The sequence below is a fragment of the Ochlerotatus camptorhynchus genome, unplaced genomic scaffold (genome assembly GCF_037179485.1).
Source record: "Ochlerotatus camptorhynchus isolate MF236.1 unplaced genomic scaffold, CSIRO-AGI_Acam_v1.1 ptg000433l, whole genome shotgun sequence".
Lineage (NCBI taxonomy): Eukaryota > Metazoa > Arthropoda > Insecta > Diptera > Culicidae > Ochlerotatus > Ochlerotatus camptorhynchus.
In genome coordinates, this window is record NW_027040919.1 from 99695 (window position 1) to 120829 (window position 21135).

The following is a 21135-nucleotide window of genomic DNA, read 5'->3' on the forward strand; positions in this document are numbered from 1 at the left end:
TTTTAGTAAGCAGGGCCCCGCTGTTGTGTCACTTTTTGTCGAGTGAGTGAACTAAAATCCATCCGTGCACTCGTCTACACTGAACCAAATTGTCCATACATCAATGTATGATTATTGCTTCACTTGAGCCCCATTCGGATTATTTTTCTATTTGTGAAAGATTATCATTCTCTGATTCAGCTCTCAAAGCACAGAAGGACTGAGTAGCATTAATTCTAAAACAGGATGATTTTCGTTCTGCACGCTGTAAACCATTAGTTCTAAATCAGCATGATTATCATCCATTTTTAGGAAGACTTGTAATGAACAAACCGTATGATTAACATTGAGAAAGATACGGACTCGTCATACAGTTTCAAAATAAATTGTCATGCAATGTTTAAATGAAATATAAGAGCAATCTGAATGAAAAATATATGGAAGAAGAAAGCTTATTTTACAGTTTAAAAATTGTGATCATAACGAAATATATCTCTTCTAAATCGTTGGAACTGTAAATTAATGTTGTAAATGAAACGCTTCTGTTTTATAAGTTGAACAATTGTTTTATTCATTTAATATGATAAAACATCCACACTAAATGCTGCACTGGGCCGGCCTCGCCCCTGGCGTCCCCATCGAACAGTGGATTCGCCGGTTCGGACTCGTCATCCACGGAATCGAACCCAATCACGTTCTGTAGGAACTTGTGCAATTTAGGATGTTGGTTCGGGTTGTTTGTGGCCTCAAAAAGCAGTTTGAAAATGTTGTCCAAAATCTGCTGGAACGAGCTCATCAGCTGGTTGGTCTTGAAGATATCACTGGAAGATAAATTTGTTTTGTTAGAATCGTATTGCTTGAAACAAAGGTTATCATGTCTTACTGAAGGCTAGGAATTTGAATCAACCAGCGGATGTTGTTTTGATTACACGTTTCTGTCGATGGCCACTTGGCCAGTTTGTAAAACTCCACTCGTTCGGCGACTTGCCGTAGTACGAAAGAAGCAGTTCGGCGTTCTGGTACTTGCTTTCCTCAAAGTCGCTGACCACCTCCTCGAGGGGGGGGGGGGGGGCTGGATCGCGAACAATCTACGGGCACTGAAGCATTCGAATCAAACGGGAACGGAACGAGTAGATATTTTTTGCCACATGAATCCGAAAACTTTTTTCTCGTTCGCTTTTTGGTGACACTCCCCGTGGTATGCGAAAAAACTGTGTACTGCTATTCGAGAGAGTCGCAACAAGCTGCGAAAAAAATGGTAAGGCAAAACGCAATATGGGAGACTGAAACGATGTGGAAATGAATCGCATGACAGTTGTTGTATGATTTTCGTTATGGGGTTCACTTGGATGATTTTAGTTCATTTCTGTTCTTGAATTCATTTATTGTTAATACCTTTCAAAATTTGAACGGTACTTCATTAAGTGGTTGATGTTATTTCCTTTTATGATATGTATGATGAATCATCCCATTTAATGTCAATTATCAGTCAATCGGGTATCTCATATTATTTTCGATGTTAAAGAAATCGGATAGCTCTGAATGATTAATCATGCAATGACGACATGGTAAATTCGCTCAGTGATACGGAGAACAGTCACTCACAGAAAATCAGAGTGCGTGGGTAGAACTCAGTGGGTAACGCGTTCTTCGGGGGAAAGCTAAACTTATATAGGGCTAGTTAACACCATCAGATCAAGAAAAACGTGTCTCCAAGTCTTGCCTAAACGGTCAAATGTCTCCATTTCTAATTGAGTTGAAAAATTGATAAAATCAGGCCAGTGACAAGGCCTTTACCAACAGTAGGCAGCATGTCCGGGCTCAAAACATTTATTTTGCTGTGCTGGGCCCGCTGTCACCGTATAACATGTTGCCTATGCCACTGGGCTGGATAAAATACACAAACTGGGCGCGACCGGAAAATTTTGAAAACCAATCAAGTTAGCACTGATTGACGTGTGACAGAACAATTGCAGTTAGTGAAAAAAAACAGTTGAAGCCGGTTGAAGATACCGGAAGAACCGGAAAGGAAAGATTGAAGAAGTTGGAGAAACCTCGGAAAGTGGCTGCCGGAGAACTGGGGAAGAAGTGTGTTAGGGTAATTGACTGAATTTGGATCTTTCGTCAGAGCTAAGTGACGTTCTTCATTTTTTGTTTTCAGGATAACTTAAACGAGAGCAGCCATTTTCCATAGAAACTGAGAAACGGGTTTGCAATTATTGAGAGCAGATGCGCGCGGATGTAGTATGAAGAACTTCTGGAATAACTTCAACATAGATGATTGATATTTGGGTAAGTCGAGTCATGATTAATAATCAAAGTGATTATGAACACTAACAGGTGCAGATAGCATGCCTGTAGTCAATCCCTTCCTATATCATGGAGCCCAAGTCCAGTTTTCCACACATCGAAAATAGCTTTCAAATCAAATAGATTCGGAACCGCTTAATCCTAGAAGGGAACCAGCCTAAGCTCCCAAACTTCTGATCTTAAGCTCCCGAGGTAGGTACTCACGACTTCGTTTGGTTCCGATTCCCAAGGCGTTTTAGCGAGGGGGAGTTTTCGATGTTGGGAATCCTAAATAAATAGAGGGAGGTTACTTTTACCTTGTTTATTACGCTGAATGCTTTTCACCGGTATCGACTTCTATAGGAAGTGGTTGCTCTGGAGACCACCCCTAGTGGTCGGTTGATACGAACCTTCGATGACTTACGATGGCTACGGTTGACGATGCGCAGCCGATTGGTTGTTAGACCGCACGGCAGTAATACGAAGCAAAATACGGGCTGGTATGAATGACCGCCGTGGTCGAAAAATCGCGTAGGCCGGCATGAACGGCAACTGACCTCAGTGGTGATTTAGCATGAGAGAGGGGATGTCGCTCGACTGATTCGGTTTTGGAGACCGGGCCAGATGTGGGCTGCACTGGAGCGGTTGAACGCTTCAACGGTTCATCGGTTTACTAAAATCAAGAACAATTTAGAATTTAGTGAAGGTTCTCTTCTCAACACAGAATAATATGACAAGCAAGTCATTGTCATCAAATATTCATTGGTTGCATGTCAAAGAGACAAATTTTCTTGTCTGGCAATGTGAAACTTGTACTACTAGTAGTTCTTTTACATTCACTTGATTTTAAATAGAATAACAAATTTGATGTCATACTCGCTCTTGATCTGTTTTAGAATGAAAGAGAAGACAAAATCACAATGTATTTATTTATTTAATATTTTCATCAACCTACGTAGACTAGTACGAAAACAAATAGAGTTTTTTTTTCTTAAATTTAAATGAAAGAAAAAATTTAAGCACAATTTTGTCTTAAATGAATTTAGGCAGTATCTACTTTACTATTTTTTGTTCTAATGAGCTATGATTTCGTATGGAATTCAAATATTGTTTTAGTTTATGCCGAGACATTGTAAAGTCAATGGTTTCGCAGTATTGATTGTAAGAGGCCACCATGCGATTTAATGTCACAAATTTTGCACAACTTGTCTACAATGGCTTATGGCTAAAAAGAAATATGTTTCGTAGTTGCCGACTAGGTGCACGGAAATATAATTTTGATAATGGTTCTATTGAGTCAATGCGCTGCGAAACGATATCGTTTACAAATGAAATTATTGCATTTTAACGACGCTCTTTTAATTTGTTTTTATGTTTATAACCCGAGCAGGAACGAATATCGCGATACCTTGAACTGGTTTAATCCAGCCTGATATAAGTGGTAAACTACCAAAAAATAATTCCAAAAAAATGTTCCCACAATAACATTCCAATACCAAATTATGCAAATGCAATACCAAAACAAAACCACACAGGTATGATTCTAGTATATTATTTATATTATATTATTTACAAAGTATTATGCATGTAATTTTTTGGTATTATTCTTTGGTATTTTACCTCTTATGTCAGGTTGACCAACACCATATGTTGGTACCAAGAACAGAATTAGGTATTCATAAGTTATTTTCTCCTGCTCGGGAAGCATGAAGCGTGCTTCATATGGTGGAAGAGGAAATGATGTTCAACCTAATTTACGAAAGGCGTATAATAGGAATTGTTTTTGTACTGATGCTAATCTTTCTTCGTGCGAAAAGGAGACCATACAATACTGCAATACTCCAGTGTGGACCTTACATAGGCAACATATAATGTTTTAATTTTGTATGTGTCCTGAAAGTTATAGCAAAAATGCTATATAAAGCCTAGCATGTTATTTGCCCTGTGAATAATTGTGTTGTAATGGTCTTTGAAAGTTAGTTTGTAGTTTAAGATAATTCCTAAATTCCTAGCTCTATCACATTTGACATTATTTTGATTTCCTAATGTAATTGAAATGCTTCATGTTGTTCTTTTCCTGCTAAATGGTATTAAGTTGCATTTGATTAAAATTCAGTTCTAGTAGACTTTTTTTTTTTAAACATATGTAAGATGTGTATTTCATTCTAGAATATAATGATGTCTTCTACATTTCTTATTTCCAAAAAGAGCTTCATGTCTTCGGCATAGATAAGCAATTTAAGTTTTTTTTTTTGACGATGAACAAAATATCGTTTTCGTATAGATTAAAAAGAACAGGTCCCAAAAGAGAGCCTTAGGGGACGCCTGAAGTGACTTTAATTGGGCTCGATTTATTTCCGTCAAATTTAATTATTTGTTGGCGGTTAGTTAAATATGATTCAAGCCATTTAAGGACTCAATTTCATTTTTTTTTGCAATTTAAAGAGTAGCATTGGTATGTCAATGCTTTCAGATGCCTTGCTAAAGTCTGTATAGAGGGCTTCTTCGTGGTTTCCATTATCCATTGCATTCAATGAATAGTCTATAAATTCAAGTAAATTTGTCGAGGTCGACGAACCTTGAAGAAGCATGTCAGAAACTCTATTTTTGATTAGTGAAAATTATTTTTCTTTGACAATTGCCTCGAAAAGTTTAGGAATGCAATAAATGATGGGCTATCGCACGATAATTACGTACGTCAGATTTTCGGCCAGATTTAAAGATAGGCACTAGAAATGAGGTTTTACAATTTTTTGGGAAGATTCCAGATTCCAGGGACATATTAAAAACCCAAAACAATGGAGCAGTAAGTTCCATTCCAAAACTTTTCATAAATACTGGAGGAATCCCGTCAGGTCCAGCTCCTTTTGAGACGTCGAAATTGTTTAAAACCTGCAAAATATCCTCCATTTGAAGTTGCTTGACTCCAACGTCCCTTGAAAATTCAGGACAAAATGAAAAATAATCCCGGTCGCGATGTTTTTCAGAAAATGTCATGTAGATGTCTTGAGAAAAAAAAAATTTGCAAATAGATTACAGTTTTTTCAGAGTTATCGCCAACATTTCTGTCAAGATGCATTGTCGAAGAAATCGTTGATCGTTGATCGCATATTTACAAATAGTTGATCAGCATATCTACAAATAGTTTGATAAATCATCACTACTATTGTGTTTTATGTAAATTTTATGTGATTTTGGCTTTGGATTATTCAAGTGTCTGTTATACCAGATTGGATTTTTTGTTTTTCGGTGAAGCCTTTTATTTTTCTTCAAAGGTATCTCTTCCGAAATTATTTCTCAACTCAAGACCTTTACCTACTGTTTGGTGATTATAATCAACCCGGCCTCTGCTGGAAATACTCACCTTCTGGACAGGTTTACATCGATTCCGTGGGCTCTACATTTACTGCTGCAAACATTGCGCTTATCGATGGAATGGCATTACTTGGCATGAAGCAGATAAATTGTGTTAACCGGACCTTGGACTTGATATTAGCTAATGCCGACGCAGTCAATCAGTGTGATCATTGATTGCTACGAAAAGCTCTAATGTGGGTTTAGCTACTTGTTTCAAAGGTGCAACCTTAAACCTTCATCCTTCCTTTTCTTTTCGGTATTTACTCGCAGATTAATTCATTGCCTTTGTGCATCGTGTTTTGAAGTGAAACTTACTTAATTGGGTTGACGGTTTTGACAATACAATAAGCTCAGGTGAACTTTATTTTGTAACTTGAAATAAACTTTCAAATTTCTTGGATTATCTGAAACTGATATAAAGCGACCTGAACAAGGTATAACGACAAACCATGTTTATAATTGATTGATTGACATGAGATCAAACAATAAACCGAACGTACATCCTCAACAAGACAGGGTCAATTAGAGGAACACTTAGATCAAAAACTGACACACTTACCCATTTTGTGCTACTTGCATCGGTGGATCTGATCCTATTGAATCAAGTGATGACCAAATAGTAAACACAATACTAGTTGGCGCCAGCATCAGTGGTTTAAAAATGCTTCGCGCTAATGGCATAGTTCCCCTGCCGAAGAGCATTCCATAATGGTGTCTTGGTTAGCTTTAGTTAGGCAATACTATTTGAAGAATTCATTGGTCAACAGGATCTTTTGAAGCCTTAAACACTTAATTCAACAAAATTAAGCAACACCACTTAGTTGATACACTACAGTGAGCACTTTCATTCATACAAAAGATGGTATGGAATTTTTTTAACTTGAAAATATTAACCTAAAATTACAATTTTAATTGACAACGAGAAAAAATTGCAGATCATTTCAAATGTGGGACTCATTAAATTCTCGTTTCGGCCCTAGCTATTCTACATAATACACTTTCAATCTACCAACTATCAATTTTCTCTGACCTGAAGTCGACTCTATCCTGGAGCACATATGTGAGAAGCCCCGTTAAAAGTACTGAACAAAGAATTCAGTACCCTTAAACTCCCACCACATTCCCTGCCAATCACATATGTGCTCCTGCCCTAGCTCCTAACTGATTGAAAACGCTTCTAAGGGTGGTATCACATTTCCCGGAGTTTCATTTCCTAAAATGGACCATTTACATGAAAGTAGGAAATCATGTGCATTCAAAATGGAAAATTTTATTTTTTATTCCAAATTTTGCTAATGGGAATATTGCCTTCTTTATTCAAGTATCAAACTAAAGAATAACAAAAATAACAATAACAACGGAAAGAAAAAGAAAAACAAAAATAATCAAACAACGTAATGAACACTCAAAGAAGGAAATATTCCCATTTTAATCAAATTTTTAATAGCTTTGTTACGTTTTCGAAAACTAAAATATTAGTATGCTAATAAATAGGCCATTCTGAAATTAAAATCCGAGAAATTTTATACCACCCTTTTAACTAGCTACTATACATGAACGGTAAATTTGGAAGTACCTGACTAACAAGTTAAAAAGGAGTACATATGTGATAGGCCCCGTTAAATGTATTGAAAAGTCACCTCTCTATTTCTAATTTCGGTCCAAACCGATTTTCAATCAAATCAATTTATGATCAACCAGTTTCGATCGAAATTATCAAAAGGGATGACTTTTCATTACCTTTAAACTCCCACCACATTCCCTGCCAATCACATATGTGCTCCTGTCCTAGCTCCTATCAATCTACCTGATTCTTTTTCTATATATACCTATACTACATCAAAAACCCTAACACTGCTAAATACTCCGAAATGCGACGATCGAGCTCACGATAGTGGTCTTTCGAACTTCATAAACAAAACGATCTTCGATGAAAGCATTCTGCTACATCGATTGGTTTGCTTGGAAGCCATTCCCAATAGGTTTAGCCATCCAGGCACGGTCCCTAAACGAATTTTTTTCACCAAAAGGTCCCTATCCGGTGTTAATGGGTTCCGAGGAATTCTCGTAGAAAAGATGGTAGCTCGAAGTATTCGTTTGTACCCGGCTACAACATCTTTACTCGTCAGAAGACCTCGGAGAAGCTAATTAATTTTGATGAAATTCGTTGTACCACCAGCGAGCTCGATCCAAATAACAAAAATCAATACCAATCTGCTAGATGTAATTTGGAATTTCCAGCAAACCGAGGACCAGGGCCGAAACAAAAAATGTCAATCCTAAAGATTTCCAACCAAAAAGATTTTTTATCAAATTTGAATTTGGGCCACTAGCATTTTTCTGAAGCATCATAGTAGGCTGCTTCGGAACTGTCAAATTTTGATCTTCGGTTTGCATACCTTGATTTTCTCTCAAGGTACACCTCTCCCAAAACCCAGCATACATAAAGTTCAGCTGTGTTCGCTGTAATTTTGGGATAGTAGTTTGCGTAGAAACATCAGCAGTGGTCGGAACATACGTCACACGTTCCAAAATATCATGTTGTATCTTGGCGTATGTTTCAAATACTGCTAATGTCGTCTCGCATTCCTGTACCTTGGCAATACCTGCTACCAGAACCGAATCTACATCGGCTCTGTTATATCTAAATGCCTCACATAAAATTTGGGACTGACCTTCAAAAGCCACCCTATCTCCTAAATTCATATTTTTATCTAACTCTACACCTTCATAATTATTATCAAAATTCCCCTTACCAAAACCCGCCTTTGAGGCATCCGGAGTAGTTTCGTAACGGTATTCTTGAACTTCGCTCCCAATTCCCTCACCAATCAACTGTTTGCTAGTAGACGCTTTAAAAGGCCGTCGGATGTACTCACCGACCAGCGACCGTACATTATCGTATTCATCGGTCACCGGCAATCTTTTGAGAACCTCCCAACGATCCTGCGCTTTTGGCAGCTTCGGCTTTGAAGAAGCCGCCTTTATGCGCTGGTAAATGGCCGTAAGTGTGCCATCAGGGTCGGTTCTCATAAAGTTGGGCAAAGACACCGGTCTAACAATCCGACTGGACCGGGTCTTCCGAGCATCGCGACCGTTTTTCGCCTTGCTAGCAAACATGTTGAAAATCAATCCTACCTTGAAAAAATGGGAAGAGCGATCAAAAAGACGTCCGCTTGGAAACCACTTCAGAAGCCTCTTGTCGATTGTTAGCAGCAGCCTTCCTTATATAGGCTCTCGGCATGTGAAAATTTGGTTACGATGGTGTTGCTATGGTAGCGTCTGGAAGATGATGCGCAAGTGGGTGAAAATCATGAAAATCAAACTTTTTGATCAACGTAGGCGTGCATGTTTTCTTCTTCATTGAAGTGTCATTTTTTTTCACGACGGTCCTAGGTCAGATTCCTGTCGACTTATTTTATTTCCTTGTTATTGATGTTATTGCTATTGCTTAAGCTGATTGCTAACCATTTTTGTTTTATTTATAGGGAACGGATCAATCATCGGACCCAAGCTTGGACCCTGAAATTATTGAAGAGGAAAGAGTCCGACAGGCCAGTCTCTTTTGTGGTTCGACACTTGGGACGGAAGCAGAAGAGCCGCAGCGAGATCCAACAAGAGAGAACAAACTGTAATTATCAAGCCTAAGGGAAATCAACGTGCTGATGTGACAAATCAAGAATATTCTCTCGAAGATATATTCTGCTGCTTTTTCGGTCAAAAATGTTCGATGCATGGAGAACGGTAACGTTTCCGTACGGAAACAAGTGATCATGGATAAAAATCATTGGTCTGTCCGAAGATTTAAGTGCTGGTGAAATTGACCTCAAATTGAAAAAGCAAAACAATCTTCCGCTCTCCTCGGACATTTGAAACTTTGATCCTTTGATCAAGCTGCAACGCGTCTACCTGTAGAGTGGCCTAAGAAATCAATGTCTACCGCTACTTCAAATGTTCCATGTCTGGCCATACAGCATGTTCCTGAAACAACTCTACTTGCTGCCTCATATGTGCTGGTGATCATGAAGCAAAAGAATGTGAATCTACTTTCATAAAGTGTGTTAACTGTGAACTGGTGAACAAACTGCGTAACCTTGCAACTGATATATTCCTGGATCGAACTACATCGACTCTGGCACGCAACGATGTTGGTACTATGAAAGCCACCGATCCTCCCACCACAGTCCTGCCACTGTAGCCGTCGTTCAACAATCTTCCCGACCCTGTGTGTGGGATTGGATAAGTGGTCTTCCAACCTGAAACTGCAGGTGAGTACAAATATTTTCTGACGAGATCAACACTTAATTCGTTCTCCAGTTCCAGCGCTACGCCGATTGATCAACTATATTCTGTCAGCTTGACACTGGAACACAATGATGTTGGCACCATGGAAGCCCCTAATCTCTCTGCCACAGTCGGGCTATTCTACTTCCTGCTTTGTCAGGTAAGTTTAACAGTGGTATTATATAATATGTCTCGCCGAAGCCGGGAAGGATACTGCCCCTTATCTGAATGGTAACTACCTACTTCAGCCTGTTACTAAAGCAGCCCAAATGGAAATACCTGTTATCGAGGTGGGTACGCAAGGCCTGACTGACACCGTTGGTAGTCCGAATACTGCCATGCAGCTAAAACTAAATCTGCAGATTCGCCAATCCTCCGGGTGGTTTGATTCTGATGCAACCTTCGTTCACGTAGTTTAACTGGTTTTGCGCACGTCATCGATTTGTTTCTACGGGTGTCGGTTGGGTTTTGCTGACGTCTTTGCTGAGTGGTAGCCTCAAGCATGGGTTTGAATGGTCGGTCTTGGTGTAACGTATACATCCCTCCCGATTTTTCTACTTCCACGACTTGTGATGAAAGACATCGGATCTGCGTTGGCCACATCCGAGAAACTTGGACGTTCACCTACTGTTTGGTGATTATAATCAGTCTGGCCTATGCTGGACAAGTTTAGCAGATTAATTATGTTAACCGGACCTCGGACTTGATATTTGCTAATGCCGACAAAACACCTGAAGCTCTCATTGATGCTGATCCGTTTCATCCTTCAGTCTTTGTCAAACTTATCTGTCCGCCTCTTTGGACGATACAATGATGAAAGTGAGTTTGATTTTCACCGCGATGATTATGCTGGTCTGAATGAAGCTTTACGGACAACTCAGTACAGCTGTAGCTCTGTTCAACGGAATTTTTTGTCGCTTCTTTGCGAATATGTTCTTCGACCCAGACCGAAGCAGAAGCCATAACCATAACCATAAGATACGATATGGTTAGACGGGTATTCCTAAAAAGCTGTCACCTCGGAAAACTAATCCAGATCTTCTCTCTTTTCGTTTTCTATGTCTTATTACAAACCATACCGAGCATATGAATAACCGAGTGCTCTTTCCAGATGCTGAGATGCCTGACCTGTTATATGGAAGGATTATGCACGAGGAGCGATTCGAATCCCCCCAGTTTTGAAGACATTAAGAACTGATGTTCCATTGCCCTGGTCAGATGGCTGGTGGTGAAGGAAAACAATAAGTACATGGAAACCAGAAAAAACTGTAAGTATGCTCCGCTCTATTGTAGTATATATTTGTCCAAACTAGCTACTGAAAAGTGAATCAAATGCGCTTATACCTGAAATGCATGCAATGATATGGGCAAGTAGGAGACTCACGATTTAGCATGGAGGGTGTATGGGAGTCGTTCTACGGTTTTTTTTTTCGGGCATGTGGTTCATTTTCGATATTATAGTGTTAAGTGATCACCATGTCCCACTCACGTTCTGGAATGTGGCCTTAAGACCCCCTTCTGTCGCGCAAAATCAAAATCAAATTACCGGTCTAGGGATCTCCTTGACGGAAGCTCTGAGACATTATCCAGTAAAAGTCCTTTGGAATTCTTCTTGGATACTCCGAATAACATTAACACTCGCGTACTAGGAACAAATTTCAATAACGCAATTCGCGGTTGATCACAAACAGGAAGTTTTTAGGTTGAGAATCCTAAATAAACAGAGAGAGAGAGAGAGAGAGAGGTTACTTTTACCTTGAATCCTGATCAAGGAAAGGAGAAGGTCACAGAACTTTAGAGATTCATTCCGGAAGGCTTCAAACAACATTTAATGGAAGTTTCAAGACTGGTGGGTATGGGTGCTTTGTTTCGGATATCAGATTCAGATATGTGGAACAGATCATTTCGATAGCTAGTTTATTAATTTCCATAACGTATAAAACTTTTGATGACTTGAATATCTCGAATTTGCTGATGTGTAGGTCATGTGGATTTTCTTTCCTGGTTTATGTCCAGGCGTTAACTTATAAAAGGGTCAAGCCTTTTACAACCCCTTCCCCCGATAACAAGCATTATATTTTGTTTGATGTGTGCTACTCTGGCGCAAGTTGATTTCCAAAGTTGTCTTTAAACAACGGTATAACATTTTGATGTTGCAGAATTATGACAGATAAAGTGAATATAATTTGAGTTAACAGAATTTCAGGTTGCCTTTAACCTGTCAATGGGAAATCAATTTGATTGTTTCATAGTAACATACTTCAAACTCTTTTCCCGTTTACACAAGGTAAAGGGCTATATTTAAATTTGCCAAAATTATGGTACCATTTTCATAAATTTTATTATTCTGTGCCCTCTTTTCTTTCGCTGATGAATATTCCATATCGTCAGGTAATGATAGCCAATATGTTTCATTCACGTAGTCACCATTGCACATGTAACGACGGCAGTCACAAAATGGCAAATGAAATGAAAGTTGAAGACAAATTCGAAGTTCCACTGGGACGTAATAACTATGACTAATAAGACTCGGAAGTCGCGTACTGCTACAGCCGTCAATGATGTTGTCTAATGCCGCGTGTGAACGTTTGATTATTGGTGTGTAGATGAGATTCCATATATAATGTAAAATCTAAAACTTTGCCCATTTTGAATGAGAAATAAAATCTTAACTAGAGAAAATGGATGTAATGTCGGCCTAAAGGCCCCTAATTTGGGCCCATACATAAATTCAGCAATCGACTAAATTTTCAATAGCAACCAAAATTATCCATTAGTACCGTCCCAATGACGCGTTCAACTAGATAAAATGGATAAATAGCAGTCCCAATCTTATATCCATAGGCCAACATTAGAGCTATTTCTCCTATTATTAATTTTAAATAGAATGAAAATCTTATGAAAATATAATGAAATATGGCTTTCTTTTTATGTTTTCAGATCTATTTTAATACTCTCGCCCGCACGTCCCATTGCACTACAAATAAAATTCGCTTTCTAATCAGTCCCGACCAGGGTCCGGAAGGAACGCTATTACATTACATTGAACTTGCACCATGCTTCCGTCAAACCACTGTTGACACTGCATTTAGCATACCTATGTGGGTAAGGAACCAATAATGCCAGTCAAGTGGCTGGTAGGGGTAAAATGCCCACTTGTAGAAAAACAACGATAACATTTCCTCAGATGCTCAGATGTGGGTAACGGATTGTGCTTGTTTTCATCTGGAGGTTTCACAAATATTTCCAGATCATGAAATCCAACTGATTCTTTAATAAAATTATATGTTGTGCAAAACACGACACCTTTATTAAAATCATCGACTTCAAATTAAACGTTTAACAGCATATATCACAAAGGAATGACATGAATTCACTTATCGTATATTATTTAGATGTTTAACTTAATGAACAACAGTTTCACACTCTATTGGGACCATAATTCTGAATTCATTTAAAATACCTCATACCTTTAAATTCTTTACTTACAGGTTATGGTTTGTCTCTATCAAGCGGTGCATTTTACTTCAATTTTTGTGAAGAGTGCGTGGTAAGTTTGTGAATTTTGCTGTTTCCCATAAATAAATAATAATTATTTTTCTCCGAATGCAGATAGCAATACGGGTAGCGTTTACGCGGCCTGTTGTAGAACCGAGGAGGCCTGGTCAATTCCACCATTCATTTGTGCTTCAAAAATTCGTCACAGCTCTGAATTCTCAAAATTTGAAACTGATCCAGACTTGGACATTCAAGCCACCAGAACAATTTTGACAGTCGAACCAGAGCACCACTCGTTTTATGCAGCATCGTGACTAACGAAGGTACGACTTTCTTTATTATTTTTATTATTATAGCTGAGATTATAGCACCACAGCCAAAGATGCTACGTAGGATGGGTTTTTAGGATAAGAAAGAAGCGTATTCAAAAATCAACAGAACTTTTGTAAAACGGTCTACACTGATTGACGACCAATAAATAAAAATAAAACAAACGACCTTGGCAACGTATGCCCTGGTGGTTTCTAGCAACACTGCCATTTCAATCAAGATATGCGTTTCTCGATTAGGATTTGGCAGTTCAGTTGGCTTAAAATCAACCAGTCCACTCATTTCTTATCCTAGTGCTACGAAAAGCTCTAATCTGGATTTAGGAATTTGTTTCAAAGGTGGGACGGAGGTCCTTCGTCCTACTTTTTCTGTACGTAAGAGCTTCGTTATTTACTTGCAGATTAATTCATTGCCTTTGTGCACCGTGTTTTAAACGAACGGTCCTCCTCTGAATTTTATTTTTGTTACTTGAAATGAACATTCAAATTTCTTGGATTGTCTAAAACTAATGTAAAGCGTCAGATTGGTATGAGAGCTGAACTAGATATAGAGGCAAACCATGTTTATAATTTTATCCTGCAAGCATGAGATCAAACAATGAACCGAACGTAGGTACCTCCTCAACAAGTCAGGGTCAATTAGAGGAACACTTAGATCAAAAAGTGACACACTTACCCATTTTGTGCTACTTGCATCGGTGGATCTGATCCTATTGAATCAAGTGATGACCAAATAGTAAACACAATACTAGTTGGCGCCAGCATCAGTGGTTTAAAAATGCTTCGCGCTAATGGCATAGTTCCCCTGCCGAAGAGCATTCCATAATGGTGTCTTGGTTAGCTTTAGTTAGGCAATACTATTTGAAGAATTCATTGGTCAACAGGATCTTTTGAAGCCTTAAACACTTAATTCAACAAAATTGAGCAACACCACTTAGTTGATACACTACAGTGAGCACTTTCATTCATACAAAAGATGGTATGGATTTTTTTAACTTGAAAATATTAACCTAAAATTACAATTTTAATTGACAACGAGAAAAAATTGCAGATCATTTCAAATGTGGGACTCATTAAATTCTCGTTTCGGCCCTAGCTATTCTACATAATACACTTTCAATCTACCAACTACCAATTTTCTCTGACCTGAAGTCGACTCTATCCTGGAGCACATATGTGAGAAGCCCCGTTAAAAGTACTGAACAAAGAATTCAGTACCCTTAAACTCCCACCACATTCCCTGCCAATCACATATGTGCTCCTGCCCTAGCTCCTAACTGATTGAAAACGCTTCTAAGGGTGGTATCACATTTCCCGGAGTTTCATTTCCTAAAATGGACCATTTACATGAAAGTAGGAAATCATGTGCATTCAAAATGGAAAATTTTATTTTTTATTCAAAATTTTGCTAATGGGAATATTGCCTTCTTTATTCAAATATCAAACTAAAGAATAACAAAAATAACAATAACAACGGAAAGAAAAAGAAAAACAAAAATAATCAAACAACGTAATGAACACTCAAAGAAGGAAATATTCCCATTTTAATCAAATTTTTAATAGCTTTGTTACGTTTTCGAAAACTAAAATATTAGTATGCTAATAAATAGGCCATTCTGAAATTAAAATCCGAGAAATTTTATACCACCCTTTTAACTAGCTACTATACATGAACGGTAAATTTGGAAGTACCTGACTAACAAGTTAAAAAGGAGCACATATGTGATAGGCCCCGTTAAATGTATTGAAAAGTCACCTCTCTATTTCTAATTTCGGTCCAAACCGATTTTCAATCAAATCAATTTATGATCAACCAGTTTCGATCGAAATTATCAAAAGGGATGACTTTTCATTACCTTTAAACTCCCACCACATTCCCTGCCAATCACATATGTGCTCCTGTCCTAGCTCCTATCAATCTACCTGATTCTTTTTCTATATATACCTATACTACATCAAAAACCCTAACACTGCTAAATACTCCGAAATGCGACGATCGAGCTCACGATAGTGGTCTTTCGAACTTCATAAACAAAACGATCTTCGATGAAAGCATTCTGCTACATCGATTGGTTTGCTTGGAAGCCATTCCCAATAGGTTTAGCCATCCAGGCACGGTCCCTAAACGAATTTTTTTTCACCAAAAGGTCCCTATCCGGTGTTAATGGGTTCCGAGGAATTCTCGTAGAAAAGATGGTAGCTCGAAGTATTCGTTTGTACCCGGCTACAACATCTTTACTCGTCAGAAGACCTCGGAGAAGCTAATTAATTTTGATGAAATTCGTTGTACCACCAGCGAGCTCGATCCAAATAACAAAAATCAATACCAATCTGCTAGATGTAATTTGGAATTTCCAGCAAACCGAGGACCAGGGCCGAAACAAAAAATGTCAATCCTAAAGATTTCCAACCAAAAAGATTTTTTATCAAATTTGAATTTGGGCCACTAGCATTTTTCTGAAGCATCATAGTAGGCTGCTTCGGAACTGTCAAATTTTGATCTTCGGTTTGCATACCTTGATTTTCTCTCAAGGTACACCTCTCCCAAAACCCAGCATACATAAAGTTCAGCTGTGTTCGCTGTAATTTTGGGATAGTAGTTTGCGTAGAAACATCAGCAGTGGTCGGAACATACGTCACACGTTCCAAAATATCATGTTGTATCTTGGCGTATGTTTCAAATACTGCTAATGTCGTCTCGCATTCCTGTACCTTGGCAATACCTGCTACCAGAACCGAATCTACATCGGCTCTGTTATATCTAAATGCCTCACATAAAATTTGGGACTGACCTTCAAAAGCCACCCTATCTCCTAAATTCATATTTTTATCTAACTCTACACCTTCATAATTATTATCAAAATTCCCCTTACCAAAACCCGCCTTTGAGGCATCCGGAGTAGTTTCGTAACGGTATTCTTGAACTTCGCTCCCAATTCCCTCACCAATCAACTGTTTGCTAGTAGACGCTTTAAAAGGCCGTCGGATGTACTCACCGACCAGCGACCGTACATTATCGTATTCATCGGTCACCGGCAATCTTTTGAGAACCTCCCAACGATCCTGCACTTTTGGCAGCTTCGGCTTTGAAGAAGCCGCCTTTATGCGCTGGTAAATGGCCGTAAGTGTGCCATCAGGGTCGGTTCTCATAAAGTTGGGCAAAGACACCGGTCTAACAATCCGACTGGACCGGGTCTTCCGAGCATCGCGACCGTTTTTCGCCTTGCTAGCAAACATGTTGAAAATCAATCCTACCTTGAAAAAATGGGAAGAGCGATCAAAAAGACGTCCGCTTGGAAACCACTTCAGAAGCCTCTTGTCGATTGTTAGCAGCAGCCTTCCTTATATAGGCTCTCGGCATGTGAAAATTTGGTTACGATGGTGTTGCTATGGTAGCGTCTGGAAGATGATGCGCAAGTGGGTGAAAATCATGAAAATCAAACTTTTTGATCAACGTAGGCGTGCATGTTTTCTTCTTCATTGAAGTGTCATTTTTTTTCACGACGGTCCTAGGTCAGATTCCTGTCGACTTATTTTATTTCCTTGTTATTGATGTTATTGCTATTGCTTAAGCTGATTGCTAACCATTTTTGTTTTATTTATAGGGAACGGATCAATCATCAGACCCAAGCTTGGACCCTGAAATTATTGAAGAGGAAAGAGTCCGACAGGCCAGTCTCTTTTGTGGTTCGACACTTGGGACGGAAGCAGAAGAGCCGCAGCGAGATCCAACAAGAGAGAACAAACTGTAATTATCAAGCCTAAGGGAAATCAACGTGCTGATGTGACAAATCAAGAATATTCTCTCGAAGATATATTCTGCTGCTTTTTCGGTCAAAAATGTTCGATGCATGGAGAACGGTAACGTTTCCGTACGGAAACAAGTGATCATGGATAAAAATCATTGGTCTGTCCGAAGATTTAAGTGCTGGTGAAATTGACCTCAAATTGAAAAAGCAAAACAATCTTCCGCTCTCCTCGGACATTTGAAACTTTGATCCTTTGATCAAGCTGCAACGCGTCTACCTGTAGAGTGGCCTAAGAAATCAATGTCTACCGCTACTTCAAATGTTCCATGTCTGGCCATACAGCATGTTCCTGAAACAACTCTACTTGCTGCCTCATATGTGCTGGTGATCATGAAGCAAAAGAATGTGAATCTACTTTCATAAAGTGTGTTAACTGTGAACTGGTGAACAAACTGCGTAACCTTGCAACTGATATATTCCTGGATCGAACTACATCGACTCTGGCACGCAACGATGTTGGTACTATGAAAGCCACCGATCCTCCCACCACAGTCCTGCCACTGTAGCCGTCGTTCAACAATCTTCCCGACCCTGTGTGTGGGATTGGATAAGTGGTCTTCCAACCTGAAACTGCAGGTGAGTACAAATATTTTCTGACGAGATCAACACTTAATTCGTTCTCCAGTTCCAGCGCTACGCCGATTGATCAACTATATTCTGTCAGCTTGACACTGGAACACAATGATGTTGGCACCATGGAAGCCCCTAATCTCTCTGCCACAGTCGGGCTATTCTACTTCCTGCTTTGTCAGGTAAGTTTAACAGTGGTATTATATAATATGTCTCGCCGAAGCCGGGAAGGATACTGCCCCTTATCTGAATGGTAACTACCTACTTCAGCCTGTTACTAAAGCAGCCCAAATGGAAATACCTGTTATCGAGGTGGGTACGCAAGGCCTGACTGACACCGTTGGTAGTCCGAATACTGCCATGCAGCTAAAACTAAATCTGCAGATTCGCCAATCCTCCGGGTGGTTTGATTCTGATGCAACCTTCGTTCACGTAGTTTAACTGGTTTTGCGCACGTCATCGATTTGTTTCTACGGGTGTCGGTTGGGTTTTGCTGACGTCTTTGCTGAGTGGTAGCCTCAAGCATGGGTTTGAATGGTCGGTCTTGGTGTAACGTATACATCCCTCCCGATTTTTCTACTTCCACGACTTGTGATGAAAGACATCGGATCTGCGTTGCCCACATCCGAGAAACTTGGACGTTCACCTACTGTTTGGTGATTATAATCAGTCTGGCCTATGCTGGACAAGTTTAGCAGATTAATTATGTTAACCGGACCTCGGACTTGATATTTGCTAATGCCGACAAAACACCTGAAGCTCTCATTGATGCTGATCCGTTTCATCCTTCAGTCTTTGTCAAACTTATCTGTCCGCCTCTTTGGACGATACAATGATGAAAGTGAGTTTGATTTTCACCGCGATGATTATGCTGGTCTGAATGAAGCTTTACGGACAACTCAGTACAGCTGTAGCTCTGTTCAACGGAATTTTTTGTCGCTTCTTTGCGAATATGTTCTTCGACCCAGACCGAAGCAGAAGCCATAACCATAACCATAAGATACGATATGGTTAGACGGGTATTCCTAAAAAGCTGTCACCTCGGAAAACTAATCCAGATCTTCTCTCTTTTCGTTTTCTATGTCTTATTACAAGCCATACCGAGCATATGAATAACCGAGTGCTCTTTCCAGATGCTGAGATGCCTGACCTGTTATATGGAAGGATTATGCACGAGGAGCGATTCGAATCCCCCCAGTTTTGAAGACATTAAGAACTGATGTTCCATTGCCCTGGTCAGATGGCTGGTGGTGAAGGAAAACAATAAGTACATGGAAACCAGAAAAAACTGTAAGTATGCTCCGCTCTATTGTAGTATATATTTGTCCAAACTAGCTACTGAAAAGTGAATCAAATGCGCTTATACCTGAAATGCATGCAATGATATGGGCAAGTAGGAGACTCACGATTTAGCATGGAGGGTGTATGGGAGTCGTTCTACGGTTTTTTTTTTCGGGCATGTGGTTCATTTTCGATATTATAGTGTTAAGTGATCACCATGTCCCACTCACGTTCTGGAATGTGGCCTTAAGACCCCCTTCTGTCGCGCAAAATCAAAATCAAATTACCGGTCTAGGGATCTCCTTGACGGAAGCTCTGAGACATTATCCAGTAAAAGTCCTTTGGAATTCTTCTTGGATACTCCGAATAACATTAACACTCGCGTACTAGGAACAAATTTCAATAACGCAATTCGCGGTTGATCACAAACAGGAAGTTTTTAGGTTGAGAATCCTAAATAAACAGAGAGAGAGAGAGAGAGAGAGGTTACTTTTACCTTGAATCCTGATCAAGGAAAGGAGAAGGTCACAGAACTTTAGAGATTCATTCCGGAAGGCTTCAAACAACATTTAATGGAAGTTTCAAGACTGGTGGGTATGGGTGCTTTGTTTCGGATATCAGATTCAGATATGTGGAACAGATCATTTCGATAGCTAGTTTATTAATTTCCATAACGTATAAAACTTTTGATGACTTGAATATCTCGAATTTGCTGATGTGTAGGTCATGTGGATTTTCTTTCCTGGTTTATGTCCAGGCGTTAACTTATAAAAGGGTCAAGCCTTTTACAACCCCTTCCCCCGATAACAAGCATTATATTTTGTTTGATGTGTGCTACTCTGGCGCAAGTTGATTTCCAAAGTTGTCTTTAAACAACGGTATAACATTTTGATGTTGCAGAATTATGACAGATAAAGTGAATATAATTTGAGTTAACAGAATTTCAGGTTGCCTTTAACCTGTCAATGGGAAATCAATTTGATTGTTTCATAGTAACATACTTCAAACTCTTTTCCCGTTTACACAAGGTAAAGGGCTATATTTAAATTTGCCAAAATTATGGTACCATTTTCATAAATTTTATTATTCTGTGCCCTCTTTTCTTTCGCTGATGAATATTCCATATCGTCAGGTAATGATAGCCAATATGTTTCATTCACGTAGTCACCATTGCACATGTAACGACGGCAGTCACAAAATGGCAAATGAAATGAAAGTTGAAGACAAATTCGAAGTTCCACTGGGACGTAATAACTATGACTAATAAGACTCGGAAGTCGCGTACTGCTACAGCCGTCAATGATGTTGTCTAATGCCGCGTGTGAACGTTTGATTATTGGTGTGTAGATGAGATTCCATATATAATGTAAAATCTAAAACTTTGCCCATTTTGAATGAGAAATAAAATCTTAACTAGAGAAAATGGATGTAATGTCGGCCTAAAGGCCCCTAATTTGGGCCCATACATAAATTCAGCAATCGACTAAATTTTCAATAGCAACCAAAATTATCCATTAGTACCGTCCCAATGACGCGTTCAACTAGATAAAATGGATAAATAGCAGTCCCAATCTTATATCCATAGGCCAACATTAGAGCTATTTCTCCTATTATTAATTTTAAATGGAATGAAAATCTTATGAAAATATAATGAAATATGGCTTTCTTTTTATGTTTTCAGATCTATTTTAATACTCTCGCCCGCACGTCCCATTGCACTACAAATAAAATTCGCTTTC

At 39.0% G+C, this 21135-nt stretch overlaps 2 long non-coding RNA genes and 1 pseudogene across 2 annotated transcripts; 2 read left to right on the top strand and 1 right to left on the bottom strand.

Annotated features, from left to right (window-relative positions):
- Window positions 1–303: 303 nt before the first annotated feature.
- Window positions 304–1129, bottom strand: LOC135711485 (AMP deaminase 2-like; annotated as a pseudogene).
- Window positions 1130–9647: 8518 nt separating this feature from the next.
- On the top strand, window positions 9648–12974 carry LOC135711449 (uncharacterized). Its single transcript, XR_010518483.1, has 4 exons — window positions 9648–9893; window positions 9943–10069; window positions 11021–11177; window positions 12850–12974. It is a non-coding gene; the product is annotated as an uncharacterized LOC135711449 (long non-coding RNA).
- Window positions 12975–17875: 4901 nt separating this feature from the next.
- Window positions 17876–21131, top strand: LOC135711451 (uncharacterized). The gene is made up of 4 exons (XR_010518485.1): window positions 17876–18121; window positions 18171–18297; window positions 19249–19405; window positions 21078–21131. It is a non-coding gene; the product is annotated as an uncharacterized LOC135711451 (long non-coding RNA).
- Window positions 21132–21135: the final 4 nt, after the last annotated feature.